Source organism: Ornithodoros turicata, chromosome 9, assembly GCF_037126465.1.
Source record: "Ornithodoros turicata isolate Travis chromosome 9, ASM3712646v1, whole genome shotgun sequence".
In the NCBI taxonomy this organism is placed as follows: Eukaryota; Metazoa; Arthropoda; class Arachnida; order Ixodida; family Argasidae; genus Ornithodoros; species Ornithodoros turicata.
In genome coordinates this window covers 41891573-41897719 of record NC_088209.1, presented here as the reverse complement: position 1 = coordinate 41897719, position 6147 = coordinate 41891573, and positions in this window count along the sequence as shown.

Sequence of the window (6147 nt, the reverse complement as noted above, 5' to 3'; positions counted from 1 at the left end):
GTGCGCCGAAAATCTCCGATCCACTCTTCTACGCTCTCCATCAGTCCACGTCTGTTTATTATTCATAGCCACAATTGCTTGGCGGAACAATGCATTAAAATATAAACTACACTTTATTTTGATGGTGACAGGGCGGGGGTGCTTCATCACGATAGACGATGCTCTATCTCATTGCTCGTGGTAATTTGGTGAAAATATGCTTCACAGGGGGACCCGGAGTCCTACAGCGCCCAGAAAGCCCGTGTAGTCACACTTAGCGACATTCCCCAGCATATACTCCAGCGGAAGATGCGGAAAACGCCATAGCTTTCTGCTTCCAAGGAAAAGCGATGCGGCGGCTCAGTCAGAAAATATTAGCAGACGACAGTCTCTAGCAGACGACAGGGCTGACGGTGTCGTCTGCTATGTGAGCACCGAGTGCTCCCCTGCCGATATCTTGCCGTCGTGTGAATACGCAACGGAAGATGCGACGGAACTTCCGCTCCGACAGCGGTTACTCGGTTTTTCTTCCACTAGAATATTCCGTGAGGATGTCACTCGCGTGAATACACGGTTAAGAGCATGGCAGACAACAAGATTTGGTCGAGGCAGACCACACTTGGGGACGACACAAACAAATCTTTTCCCTGAGTTGTTGCATTTCGATTTAGAGCATGGCGTTGGCGAGTGCATGGATATGACCATGGAACAGACGCACACACACACACCAAAAAAAAATAAAGAGAGAAAAAAAATCGCGCAGTCTCGTTTCGTCTTCGCTTCACCACGCCTGACTTGGAGCCGAGGAAGCCGAATATTCAACACTTCCAAATATTTCCGTTATTTTTAGTTTCGCACATCTGGAAAGAGCACGAGATGCAGACGCGACAGTGGGACACTTTTCAGTGACACGCTTGACGAACGTTCGTCCAAATCGCTGCTTGCCCGTGCATGCTGTTTTTCTTTTTTCTTCCTTTTTTTTTTCTTTTTCACGGATGTGTCGCCTTTTTACGCTGCGGAAGAAAGAAGCAAACGATCAGGGGGAAGAGCTGTATATATTTTTGACGGGATAATATTTAAACTGAACAAGCAAGGAGGCCACATGAAACGTCGGGAAATGTGTGCGTGCGTGCTTCTGTGTCAGCGACCCGCGTCAACTGACGTGTGTGGGCAGGAGATTGCGAAATTTGCATAAGCGCCATAAACGTGCTCGCTACGAGGAAGTGTGCGCAGTTGACAATGTGGTGCAATATTTAAACGGTCTCGAACGCGCCATTGCGTGCTCGGATCTGAATGCGAACCGACTGGCGGTAGCGTTAAAAAGGGCGGAAAGAACAGCTCGTGGTGAAACGCCGTGAAACGGCCCGAAGAACGTTGGTAGACCGGAAATGCGAGGGAGAACAATCGATTTAAATTATATTTTGTTTTCTTCGGGCAAATGTTTACCCCTGAAAACACAAAAATCTGAGAAACCCAGACAGACACTCTCTCAGCGCATGTGGTGTACCACACGTAAAATGCGGTTATGAATTACTCGCAGACTCAGTACATCTAAGCACTACTTACTACTGCTAAGTACTACGCTTACTTGCAGATACAGTCTCGTTGACTTACTCACAGTCAATGTGTCAATATTCAATTCAATATTCATGACTCATGAGTATATATTCAATATTCATATATCAATATATTCAATATTCATATATCGATATATTCAATATTCATATATCAATATATTCAATATTCATATATCAATATATTCAATATTCATTCAGTTCAATATTCATGAGTCAATATTTCTGCTGACGAATACAGAAATACTTCTGCGTATTTACAGTATTTTCTGTTTCTGACGATGAGATTTGTGCCCACTGATGCACGTGGTTCCTGTTGTCTCGTCCGTGCATTATGCACATTTTACAATCATCATTTATTTGTATTGCCAACTGTACGATGGGACAAGCGTAAGCATGCCCACATCAAGCTTCAAAAATAAACCCTTCCACCATGTATTGTCATCAAACATCAACCTTTCCACCCTTGAGAGAGAGTGTATTGGCATCAACCCTTCCACCCTTGCGGATGGCATCTCGAAGATGTCACCAGTATCCTATAATAAATAAATGGTAATAAATAATAATCCCATTTATGTTTCATGTCCGTTCGAAATAGCGAGGTCGTACCTCGGAGGAAGCCTTATATCGAAAACACCAAAGCACAAGTGCGTTGAGCGTTACCTACACTCTTAAAAATGAACTTCACCGCATAGCACGCTCCTAGCCAACCATCATCTCGAATGATATCGTTATCTGCCCTAATTTGTTGAAAACGGGAGGCGTATGCCTTTTTTGTAACACTTATGCTGCTCATAATTGTCACAAAAAAGGCGTACGCCTCCCGTTTTCAACAAATCGGGGCAGATAACGATATCGTTCGAGATGATGGTTGGCTAGGAGTGTGTTATGCGGTGAAGTTCATTTTTAAGAGTGTAGGTGTCACGTTGAAGGGCGTTTTGTCGATCGTTACCCCGTCCCAAGCTGCCCTTGCCACCTGGGAAGCTGTTTACATGGCTGTGTATGCGACAGATGACTGTTTTACACTTTGCTGCTATACCTTTCGATCGTAACTGGGATGGCGAGTTATCTTATCGCGACCAGTGGCATAACCACCGCGAACTGTTGTCTCTATGGAGGACACGTCCCCCGAAGGCGTTCCAATAATAACCCTAATTATTTCCTCAGGTCCGTTTTCGTCTCTCCTCCGATCAGGCGGATGAAAAAACGGAACTTAAAGCAGCTGGCCGGTTCCGCGGAAGCCAGTCTTCCCGTTATGACCACTTCTTGGCCCGAATAGGGCTGTTGGTCGCGCAATACTTGCGGGTCTTGATTGATCGGGAGCACATTATGAAAATCGTACCATAACAAACAAAGACTAAAACTGTCAAATCAAAGGTCAGCAACGTGAGGTCACACACTTCAAATGAACAAGGCTATTGGCTTATCGCGTTTTCCGAACTGTTGGGCAGGTTACACCCATTCACACCGTTTTTTTTTTCGTTACAAACACGGCCTAGAAAGACGTTACTGTGAATTGGGCGTTATTGTGAACACCATCTGAACTACTAAAACAGCTGATTATCACGGCTGACACTGTAAGGCGACTCATCAAACAGTTGCATTCATGCACTTCAACATCAGGAACATCCCTAGGCTCTGAGTGCGAACCCAGCGTGAGAATCGTCCGTGGAGCAGAAAATTTAATCTACTAGTCAATGTGGCGTCACACTCGATCACAATTATCTCGCCATGTAAAGCCAGGAATTAGGATTATGAATGAGTAGTTTACCGTTACGTTACAGCCTTCTGAGCGCGAGCGCTCAACGTCCAGTGTTCACGTACACTGCTAACCGTGGGGAATATTCTGCGACGCAGCCACAAGATATTAGTGAGTTTTAGTATACCGTTGATAAGGTTATCATGCCTATCGGAACCAATCGCAGTGGTGCGTGACTCAGAATCTTGTCCACTGATTGGTTCCGGTTGATACGGTTCGACGCTAGCCACCGTTATCAACGGTTTGCTAAAACTCTCTATTCTGTAGCAGACGACAGGAAACACGCTGACGGTGTCATCTGCGAAGTGTCGTCTGCTAAGAGCGCAGTACGCCACTTCCGATATTCCGCACCTCGGAACACAACTTCGTCTCCGTGAGCACTGTTTTGGCTTTTTGTTCCACTAGAATCTTCCGGTTAGGCTCGTGTGAATGCACAGCTATGCACATCAGTCATGATGTGGGAAATTCAGAGCCAAACCAGCCGCGTTTTGCAGCTTGACACAGTCCTGGCGGTATCATCATTACGTCTTCTCTGAAAAGTCCTTCGCTGCTCTTACAGTTGGAATATACCGCAGTTTGAGGAACAACGCCGCCTCCACGTGCATATAACCTAGAACGAAAGGACACCATTTAAATGTCTTCTCGAGGACTTTTAAGGAAAGTCTTTTGTGAGAGGCGCGTTCCGCGCCAAATATTCCCGTCGACCATGAGCGACCCCTGAACGCTCGCCTGAACGCGAAACAGGCGGAAAGATAGAAACGCCGCTGAGAGGCAGATTGGTGCCAGTTAACTTATCGGCCAATCTTGCTGTTACATAACTAACTGCCTGCTTCCTTCGTCACCGAATAGAGATAGATGCGTATCTGCTCGAATGATGTATTTCGTCTCGCATCGGTTGCGGCCATCTCGGGTAATCGATTGCGACGTCGCATTTCGAAATTCGCGTTGTTGTTGTTGTTTTCGTTGAGTGGTTAGTCGTTCGAGTGGTTAGCTTAGGTTCTGTAACATATATTAAGGCGGGTTCTCGAATTGAAATTATTATTCTGGTTTCGTTCTGGTTCTGGTGTTCGAACGAGAGGGAATGTTTGTGTGTATATTGCGCTTTGGAGAGGTTCGAGGTGGTTCGAACCCGGAAGTGTGCGTAAGGTGTGTTACTAATGCTCGTTAGTAACGGTAAAGATAGGCATACACCTGTCGAACTTGTATACCTGGAGGTGGGGAAATGACACAAAACGCATAACCATGGTGGCCCTGCGTAGCTTTGTTAGCGGACGGTAGATAATATAGTAGAGAGTTTTAGTGCACTGTACGCCATCGCCTTTGCGTACGGTGCACTATACGACCATCTAATAAAAGGAAAAGAAAGGTCACGTTTCATTTACTCAATACCCGATCAACTCCTTACCCGAATAGAGAGCTTCGAAACACCGGTACCACATGGAAATACAAAAAGTGCCCAAGAAACGGGAAAAGTTGCTAATCGTTTCACTCTACGTATAGATAAGGTACTTGGCCAAACCTCGAAGACAGTCCGCGCTTTGCACCCTGGTGCACTTTCTCGAAGACACGCCAGCTGCTTGTGGGAAATTGTGAAGTGTGCCGCTATTTTTGGGGAATACGAAGTGTTGTGAAGATCAGCGAGTGCATTGCACAGAGAGAGCGGAAACCATGCCAGGATGCCTTTCCATGCCTTGCCATGCCTTGCAATGCCAGGGCTTGCCTTGCCTTTACTTGACTTGTCGTGCCAGGCGGAGTAGCAACTGCGACCAACCTCTCCGCGTGTTTTCACCTTCCATACCCCCACCTCTACCCCCGTCGCATGTCCGCATTTCAGGAAGACAATGACTTAGCTCTGGGTCGGTAACAGAAAGAGAATTCAGACTAGAAAATGGGAGCATCAGGTGCAGGTTGCCAGATAATTTTTGTGTTCCCCCCCCCCCCCATTTCATACCCGACGGGGAAGGCAGGGGGGGGGGGGTCAGTTTCCAGGAGGGAAAGTGGGGTCTAGGCTATAAATACGAGGCTTTGCGTCATTAAAGATTTTCTTGTCCGCTGTCCGTCCTCTGCGGTTGTCCCCGTTTGCATCCTTGGCAATCTAACCTTCCTCGATATGCCACACCAACAAGCCGGACGTCTCGCCTTACATAGGCACTGAGGCAATATTTTAAGACTCAATGCTCGCAATATCTCGAGGAAGTAGCTATATAGCGTCTCGTTTTAACACACTAACTAATAATCCTGGGGCACCGCCCTCGCTGGCTACACACCCTGGAAAATCCGCACGGCTGACGGGAACGAGTAACAGTCAGTGCCTGCGCCTTCTAACTACCGCAATATCCGCAACAAAGTTAGATACCAAAAGGAAGATCGCAACGAGGATGTACCCAACAGCATGTACCCAGAAACCAGGCCCCGCGCAACCAGCTATAGGAAGTGCGTCCGTCGACCTACACACATGAATGCAACGACGAACACGATTCAGGCTTGCCCGCAAAAACGATGCGAGCTACTTCCAGATTCCAGATTGGCGCAACCTTCCTTCTTATTACGTAACGCAAATGACTATGTTCCTCCACTTTATATCCCCCTTAAAAAACAACAACTATCCTTTTGACGCCTATCCAGACTGCTATTTTGAGCTGAACCATCAACGGAGGGATTGAAGGCGGAAGCTCCCGCTTGCGTCTCTTCCTACACCTGATTTAGAATCGATCACGTGATTCAAATTAACTGCACTGTGTACACAGTTTGCGCTCGGTGTTGTGTCTATACTGTAACTATATGCACGTATTTCTGCGAGTTGTTTACGAAGACGTGCGCTATTTTGAAAGTTTT